The 9945-nt window shown below is 46.5% G+C and overlaps 1 pseudogene; it reads left to right on the top strand.

Annotated features, from left to right (window-relative positions):
- The first annotated feature begins 6469 nt into the window (after window positions 1–6469).
- On the top strand, window positions 6470–8980 carry LOC147973541 (uncharacterized; annotated as a pseudogene).
- The last annotated feature ends 965 nt before the right edge of the window (window positions 8981–9945 follow it).

The raw sequence follows: 9945 nt of genomic DNA, 5'->3' as shown, positions 1-9945 counted from the left end.
ACAAGATGCAAAAAGCTAGGTCACACACTGTAGTCGCCATCGGTAATAGAGAAAGAAAGTTCGAGGTCTGCTTAGCCAACAACAAATTCGGATGTGCAAATGAGTTGAGGACGCATGAGGTGAAAATTGGTAATGAAGCCTGGCCAACGTGTGAGTGCACATGCAACAAACCGAAATTGCTTCACCTACCTTGCTCACATGTACTTGCTGCTTGCGGGCAGCTTGGAATGGACGCAATATCATTTGTGTCTCCATTTTTTCTAAAAGAGTCTGTCCTCAATACCTGGACAGGTGAGCTGATGGGTTTTCGATCAATGGGTAATTTCAACAGCGTCAACCCCGTAGAAAGGCGTTACATTCCAAACCTAGAGCATATGCGTACAAGTAGAGGCAGACGGCAGTGTCAGCGCATCCGCAATGATATGGATGAATCTGAAGCAGGAGGTCCGACTAGGCAATGCATTATATGCAATTAATTTGGCCATAGGGACACTAATTGTCCCACTTTCGTCACTGGGCGTGGACGAGGCAACCGGGGAAGAAGAGGAGGTAGAGGCAGTAGAGGAGTAAGGGCGAGAGGAAGAAACTAAGATAGCAGTAGTATGTTCTGAATTTGTATTAAGCATGGCACTATGTTCTGAATTTGTATTAAGTGTGGCACTATGTTCTGAATTTGTATTAAGTGTGGCACTATGTTCTGAATTTGTATTAAGTGTGACACTATGTTCCGAATTTTATTAAGTGTGGCGCTATGTTCTGAATTTTTTATGTGCAGGAATGTCGGGAATGTGGTTGTTGAATGGGGACATTGATAGGGGTCATCGTGCTGCGATATGGTATGAGCTCAAGCTTGAGCCTCTGGTCACTCGCACTCCTAAGGAAAACTGGATGATACACTCAGGATGGCTTCAATGGTACGTGCTTTATTAATTTGCACACTGACATGCATATTAATGGGAGACACTAACTGAAATGTTCTCTGATGAAGGTTGAAATGGGCCGGCCTTTTACCTTTCGCGCGTTTGGTTGAGTCTATCCCGGGTGACAAACGCCTTGCCATCGACGGGTCCTTGCTGAGCTGCTTAGTGGACCATTGGAGGCAGAGACCCACATGTTTCACTTCCGATGGGGAGAGATGGCTCCTACTTTGGAGGATGTGTCACTTTTGCTTGGACTACCATTGGCAGGTCATGCCATAGGACCGTTGGACGCACCGGCTTGTTGGGAGCGAGCTCTTACACAACGTTTTCATGGTGTTTTTCCGGATGCTCCGGATCCGGTTTGGGAGCATCACGGACCTAAGTATGAGTGGTTGCTCAATTTCCGGGTAATTTCCCCTACCTCTTATCTTCAAGTTATCGTGCATACGGTTTTACAAAAAATAACTGCGGCTTACTAAAAATTTCTATTTGCATAATGCAGATCCAGAACTTCCGAGCGCCGTTGACTGCAGAACAGATCACTCGGAGCCTGGAGGCCTACTTAATGTGGCTTTTCGGCAAGTTAATGTTCACAGAGAACCATGTCACCACTATTAGCGCGCTCTACATCCCTATGGCACTCGAGATAGCGAGCGCTCAGACGGCGGATCAGATCAGACAGAGGAGTTGGGGTTTGGCGGTCTTAGCGGCTACATACCGAGGTATGTGCAACGGTTGCCAGCTTACATCGAGAAAGCCAGCCCTTCTTGGATGCCCTCTATTCCCACAGCTGTGGTCGTGGGAGACGTTCTCTATAGGGTGACCAGATGTACTTGTTCATGAGCCTATAGACACCATGTTTGATGTTGACGGCATCGACATGCCTACTTTCGGTCTGTGTTGGACACGGCGCGAGGTATGCACCGTGTTATAGTTTAATGCAACTTTTTTCTGCACAAGAGATAGTTCGATGCTAGCGGCCACTAACTTTTGTTTTTTGCAGAGACGCTTTGCTAGTGATCAAACCAAGAAGGCATACACAACATTGAACGAGCAGTTCGATGCGTACACCGGGGTCATCTGGCAGCCCTACAGGGAAGCAGCCATACAAGCGAGATACCCTGCTGGTCTGTCTGTGCTATGAACAAGGGACCGAGATTACTAGATGAAAAAAAAAATCAAAGATCATCTTTGATGTCTTCGTCGAGGAGATGGCACAATAGAGGGTTATGAGGCAATTTTGTCTTCTGCAGTTGGAGCTGCCACCCCCTATAGAGAACCTGGTGCCAGCACACATCCACAGGTATTAACCAGTTTTTCAATGTTTCATTATCTTTCATAGTACTCCATTCGAAGCTTTAGGTAATTGTTGAACACACATCACAATTTTAGGACGACAAGGAAGGGCATGGCCAGGACAACTGCTGACTGGCTAGTTAGACTAGAGCCATATGTTATAGAATGGGAGACAACAAACACACATATATGGCACGAGAATCACAATTTTGATCTCAATGAATTCAATCTCTATTTGTGGTGCTACATGAACGGAACACGGTTACACATCGTTGAGCACTCCCACTCAGAGCAGATACCGGATCCTACTCCGTCATATATGTACCCGAGCTATGACACTTCGGGCTCTAGGCACTACGCGGTAAGATATATTTTCTTTAAGTAATGTTGTCACATACTTTGACGTGCAAGAGACATACATTATTAATCATCATGGAAATTTGCAGGCTACCTTGACACACGAACTCTACGAGGACGTGACCACCTTTGGACGATCACTATCGTATGGACCTCTTCTTCAGCACTGTCCAGTGCTACAGCCCTTCTTGGAACGAATTCAGAACAAGATACGGACTGTGTACGAGGCTATCACGTGCACCCGAAGAAGCAACGTTGTTCAGCACCACCAGTAGCAGCCGCGTCACTCCATGCACCGACATCAACCACGTCCACGTCTAGCACATCAGCCGACAACCAGGCCACCCCGTCCTGACCAACCTGGCAGTTCAACATGGCAGCAACCACAACACTATGGTCCCACGTCGAGCTTCGTGTTTTCTCCACAGCCACAGCATCACGGTCCCTCGTCGAGCTTCGTGTTTTCTCCACAGCCACAACAGCACGGTCCCTCGTCGAGCTTCGTGTTTGAGCCGGAGCAGCCGTCACAACCAGCAGGTAAGGGTCTTCATATTTATTGTTTTCACTATTAATTGAGGTGACCTCATTCTTCATGACTAAACGTTCCATCGTGCAGGAGCCTACGGATATCATGCGTCTATGTCGGCATCACATGATACGTGGGGGAGTGATCAACATCCCGATGAGAACATACAAGCTCAGATGTCGCAGCACTCCCGGTGGATGAACATGTATTCGACTCCTCCACCAGGCCCCACACAGGATACACAGCATGACCAGGGAGAGTCTGAAATTCCCCCTCGTAACATTAGGCCACCTAACAGGTTGGGATGCACGCCGCTTCCAGATCCGCCTCCCCGCCAGGCCAGACGTCGTCACTGACGCTTCTATCTATCAGTAGAGACATGACCATCTACTTCTGTATGAGACTTATGTCTATTCTATGTATGATACAAATGACTATGTACTTATGTATGGGACATATGCCTACTCTATTTTAGTACTCTGTTATCCGAACCACAACATCATATTTAGATAGAACATAATGCTCGTACAACAAGACAGTACAAACAACTAGATAGAACTACATATAAATTAACGGTACGTATGACTAAACTTACAACATACATCATAAAAACTACATGAAGTCATCATCGTCATCCTCCATCGATGCAGAACTCTTGCCCTTCGATGATGAAGAATGCTTGCCCTTCGATGATGAAGAACTCTTGCCCTTCGACGATGCAGAAACATTGCCCTTCGATGATGAAGAACTCTTGCCCTTCGACGATGCAGAAACCTTGCCCTTAGATGATGAACTCTTGCCCTTTGAGTATGCAGAACCCGGAAGCGGCGACATGAAGATATCAACTTCGTCCTCGCTCTCCTCGGTCCATAAAAATGGATTCTTTTCTGCAGTCCTTCTAAACGTTTCACTCTTCGGCTCCACTACCTTCTTCCACCTTTCATGCAACCTAAGAAGTTCTGTACGTACCTCCTCATAGGTCCTTTCAGGCCACCCAAACCTACGTAACTCGTGAGCCAACTCATTCATTATGGTGTCACTACCGGTGAGTTCGTCCCATGAAACTATCCTATTGTCCATCCTGAAATCGGGAGCTAGCCTCAGAAGAGTCCTGCTCATCTCAGGGTGAAAACTACGATCGAAAGGATAATGGGACATCTCAACTACACTACACTGGAATGCTTATCCACCTCCGTCTGAAGGGGGTTTTATAGGCAGAGAGGAGAAAATGGCGGGAAAGAACGACTGCAGTATGGTGGGAAACAGTTGGCGGGAACATATGGTGGGAAACGGGTGGCGGAAAAGAGTTGGCGGGAACATATGGCGGGAAACGGGTGACGGGAAAGAGTTGGCGGGAACATATGGCGGGAAACGGGTGGCAGGAACATATGGCGGGAAAATATTGAGGGGAAAGGGTTGCACGAAAATACGTCATAGTTATGAAAAAAAATCTGTAATATCGTATGGGGCAAAAAAAAACTGTAATATGGTATGCATGCACCAGTTGGCCCACAGCAAGCCAATTAGTTCCTGTCGGCCCACAACAGGCCAATTAGTTCCTGTCGGCCCACAGCAGGCCGACTGGACCTTGTCGGCAACCAGTTGGCCGACTGGACTTGCCCTGGTGGCCGACAGGCCAATCGGCCAGCAGCAAGCAGATAGGCTAGGACCAGTCGGCCTGCTGTGGGCCGACGGTGTATTATTTTTGAAAATCATTTTTTGGGCGTAATATTTATGCAAATTAATAAAAAATGTATTATTTAAAAATAATTAGCCAGTAATGCTACCACGGTCACGAAGCGTTCCCTCATTTCCTTCCGATGTCCAATGTCCAGTTTCCTCACGGGGCTCACAAAAGATGAGAGGGAGGAGAATAAAAGAATCAACAGTGAGACAAGCAAGCAATTGTTTTTTTGAAACGGACAAGCAAGCAATTGTGATTCACATATTATGAGCCATTGAAAAATATAGGGACAATAAGTTTAGCCAAGGGATAGCACGCATTTCGTGGTGTAGCTAGCCATGTTTTTTTAATTTCTTGCAGTGCATTGTAGAGAGAAGATCCAAAATATACTCATTATTGGACAAGCCATTTAGGAATAGTGGTTTCCCTTTGTACTGGGTGGGGCTATTTGGCGCGCGCCAATCCGTTTCTTCCCATGCGGACACATCTAAGCTATTTTTTTTTGCGGGTGATCTAAGCTAATTTTTTTAAAAATAATACATTTTTTTATTAATTTGCACAAATATTATGCCCAAAAAATAATTTTCAAAAATAATACACCGTCGACCCGCTGCAGGCCGACTCGGCCTAGTCAGTCCACAGCAGGCCGACTGGGCGTAGTCGGCCAGTAGCCGACCGACAGCTGGCCCGCCTGCCACGTGTCGCGCGTGCACTGGGCATGCCACGTCGCGCGCGCGGGGGGGTGGGGGGGGGGGGGGTGGGGGGGGGAGGGAGCTGTCGGCGCGGCGGCCACGGGGTGAGCCCCTGTCAGCCTACTGCAGGCCGATCGGCCAGCTGCGGGCCGACAGGGTGCTGGCCCGCGTCGCAGCACGCCCGGTTCCCTGCGGCTGCTTCCTCCTTTATTCCCACTCGAGCATAGATGTTCTTCCTCTATTCTTTCCTTCTCCTCTCTGTACACGAAGATACCTTCAATTTCTACACCTGAATGAGCCAGTTTTTTGCGGATTTGGCACCGTGAATGGATTCAACTTAGTTAGGGCAGCCAAAAGAGTCCTCGATCTACTGATGGGGTAGCTCGTGGTGGTCGTGGTGAGCATTTTGGTAGCTCGTGGAGGTGAAGGTGGTGGTGGTGAAGTTGGGGCAGTGTGGTGGAGGTGGTGGAGGTGAAGCTCGTCGTTCGTCGTTCTTCGTTGGAGGCAGAGCACCGGGAGTTTGGTGGCCGTCGCTCATCGTTCTTCGTTCCCACCCATGCTTCAAGGGTATATTTCAGCAAACATTTTATTTTTCGTAGGTGCTCCGGTAGTATTTGTTAATATGTTTCGATGTGAAATAAATTAGGCGTGCGATTATTGTTATTTGCCCCGGTAGTATACGTAAATATATTTAGATGTCAACTAATTATTTGTGTAAAAATGTGTAGTTGCTGCGGTAATATTCCGTACTATATGTGGATGTGAAGTATGTAGGAGTGTTAGTATTTGGAGTAGCTCCGGTAAAATCTGTAGTATAGGCAGTCAAATATTAAAATCTGTAAATATTTTTAGTTGCTCCGGCAAATATTTGTAATATACTTGTAGGTGTGTGAATTGTATTAGTTGCTCCGTTAATATTCTGTAATATATATAGACATGTCTAATATTTGTTAGTGAATTGTATTTCGTTCTTTAAAAAAATAGGTGAGCCGAGATGTCCGATGTAGTGAAGTTCAGATTTTGCTATGGTCCTGGTACTGTCCAAACAACTGAGATGGGAGCAGATCTGAGTGAATTTACTCACATAGATGTGCCAATGAGCACACCTCAAACATGGTCTGTCAGTCAGTTGAAAGAATGGATTGCGGCAAGTTTAGGTCTTGATACTGAAACACTCGGTGTTCATGCATTATGGACACGGTCAAGTACAATAATTTACTTTTATTTGAGGCCGATAGAGCGAGACTCTGAATGGGTGCGGTGGTTACAAGGTTGTGAACAAAGGGGATGCAATCCTGTTGCTTTAGTGCTTCCCATCGTGAAGGAGGTCACTGCACATGAAGGCGAGGGTGGCTACGATCCTGGTCATAGCAGTGTAGGGAGGCAGTTATCTATGTCAAATGCTGGAGATGATGGTTACGAACAAGGACAGAGCAGTCAGGTAGAAGGAGGAAATGCTTATGGTTATGAACCAGGGCAGAGTAGTCAGGTAGAAGGAGGAAATGCCGATGGTGATTACAATGGCAAGGTGGACGCTGACGAGGTAGATGGGCACATGCAGGACCAGATGGAAGAAGAAGACACCGATATTGAAAGGGGTCATGCCGATGATTCTGACGAGTCAGATGAAGAAGAAAATGCAGAGGAGGTCCCGAATCCTGCATCGTGGAATCATGACTTCTCATCTGCAATGACCATAAATGATGGACATGATTCAGCCTGGCAATATCACCAGAACAATATTGCGACGGGTGCTATGTATCCGAACAAGCAAGCCCTGAAGGATGCAATAATTAACTGGGCAGTGTCCAGGCAAACGGTTTTCACAGCTCAGGTGTCCAGTCAGAAATTCCTGACAATGGTATGCAAGAACGCAGATTGTCCCGCCAGGGTGCACGGCTTTCTCCCTAAGTATGGCACAAGTTGGGTGATAAGTGACTTAGTTAATCACACTTGTCTTATTCCCTGCATCCCTCAAGATCATGCCAACCTTTCATCCATGCTTATAGCTCGGTTGTTTTACGATGAGATAGTGCAAGGCAAAGCTATGGAAGTGAAGGCAGTCGAGACAAAAGTCTTCGCCAGGTTCAAGTACAGAATTTCTTATGGCAAGGCTTGGAGGGCTAAGCATGCGGCGCTTGAGAGGAGATTTGGTTCTTATTTTGATGCACATGACTCTGTTGTCTAGCTCCTCCACACCCTGCAGCAACGGAATCTAGGCACCTATATCGATATCCAAGACATGTTCATGCCAGAGTTCCCTACTGTGAGGGTGCTGCATCGTCTGTTCTTATCTTTCTGTGTATGCATTGAAGCTTTTAGACATTGCCAACCGGTGATATGTGTTGATGGTACTTTTCTCACAGGCAAGTACAAGGGTCAGATCCTGACAGCCATAGGTCAAGATGGCCAAAATCAAGTCGTCCCACTCGCATTTGCTTTTGTGGAGAATGAGAACATTGAAAGTTGGACATGGTTCATCAGGCAGTTGAAAATATCAGTTGTAAAGGAGAAGCCCAATGTGTGCATCCTTCATGACAGGCATGCAGGTATACTCAGTGCGATAAGGACACTGACAAACCCAGGCCCTGAGGAACAAGTTCCATGGCAGGACTTGCAGAGCCGTTGGTGCATGCGCCATCTGGGGGCTAATTTCTTCTCGCAGTTTAGAAATAAGAACCTGATGAATCTATTAAAAAAACTCTGCAAGCAGAACTAGTTATGGAAGTACAATTTGATACGCGATAGACTTAATGTGTGCACGCAGAGACACGTGAGGGACAGGAAAGCTGCAAGAGATGCAGCGGTGAGGGCACATGTTGAAGCAGTGGCTGCATAGTTGGCCATAGGAATAGCGGCCATGGAGGAAGAGCCTGTTGGGCTATGTGATCTGCCAGGCTTTGACCCACCTGGTACTAGGAGAAGGCTTGGGAGGTCGATTAAAACCTTCGAGCAGTGGATAGAGCATGAACCTCTAGAGAGGTGGTCTTTGCTACATGACACACATCGAGCAAGGTACGGTGTCATGACAACGAACCTCGCGGAAACATACAACTTTGTCCTCAGAGAAAACCGAGCATTGCCACTTACAGCCATCGTTGAGGGGATTTTCTATGGCACCGTCAAGTATTTCAGAGATATACGTCAAAAAGCAGAGCAGCATATCTTCAAGAACCCGAATACACGGTACTGTGAAAGAGTCACGAAGTACATGGACAACAAGATGCAAAAAGCTAGGTCACACACTGTAGTCGCCATCGGTAATCAAGAAAGAAAGTTCGAGGTCTGCTTAGCCAACAACAAATTCGGATGTGAAAATGAGTTGAGGACGCATGAGGTGAAAATTGGTAATGAAGCCTGGCCAACGTGTGAGTGCACATGCAACAAACCGAAATTGCTTCACCTACCTTGCTCACATGTACTTGCTGCTTGCGGGCAGCTTGAAATGGACGCAATATCGTTTGTGTCTACATTTTTTCTGAAAGAGTCTGTCATGAATACCTAGACAGGTGTGTTGATGGGTTTTCGATCAATGGGTAATTTCAATAGCGTCAACCCCGCTGAAAGGCGTTACATTCCAAACCCAGAGCATATGCGTACAAGTAGAGGCAGACGACAGTTTCAGCGCATCCGGAATGATATGGATGAATCTGAAGCAGGAGGTCCGACTAGGCAATGCATTCTATGCAATGAATTTGGCCATAGGGACACTAATTGTCCCACTTTCGTCACTGGGCGTGGACGAGGCAATCGGGGAAGAAGAGGAGGTAGAGGCAGTAGAGGAGTAAGGGCGAGAGAAAGAAGCTAAGCTAGCAGTAGTATGTTCTGAATTTGTATTAAGTGTGGCACTATGTTCTGAATTTGTATTAAGTGACACTATGTTCTGAATTTGTATTAAGTGTGGCACTATGTTCTGAATTTGTATTAAGTGTGGCACTATCTTCTGAATTTGTATTAAGTGTGGCACTATGTTCTGAATTTGTATTAAGTGTGCCACTATGTTCTCAATTTGTATTAAGTGTGGCACTATGTTCTGAATTTTTATTAAGTGTGGCACTATGTTCTGAATTTTTATTTAGTGTGGCGCTATGTTCTGAATTTTTTATGTGCAGGAATGTCGGGAATGTGGTTGTTGAATGGGGACATTGATAGGGGTCATCATGGTGCGATATGGTATGAGTGCAAGCTTGAGCCTCTGGCCACTCGCACTCCTAAGGAAAACTGGATGATACACTCAGGATGGCTTCAGCGGTACGTGCTTTATTAATTTGCACACTGACATGCATATTAATGGGAGACACTAACTTAAATGTTCTTTGATGAAGGTTGAAATGGGCCAGCCTTTTACCTTTTGCGCGTCTGGTTGAGTCTATCTCGGGTGAGAAACGCATTGCCATCGACGGGTCCTTGCTGAGCTGCTTAGTGGACCGTTGGAGGCCAGAGACCCACACGTTTCACTTCCGATGGGGT

The sequence above is a fragment of the Triticum urartu genome, chromosome 5A (genome assembly GCF_056163025.1).
Source record: "Triticum urartu cultivar PI428250 chromosome 5A, HENAU_Tu73, whole genome shotgun sequence".
NCBI classification, from domain to species: Eukaryota; Viridiplantae; Streptophyta; class Magnoliopsida; order Poales; family Poaceae; genus Triticum; species Triticum urartu.
This window is presented reverse-complemented; position numbering and strand designations above follow the sequence as displayed.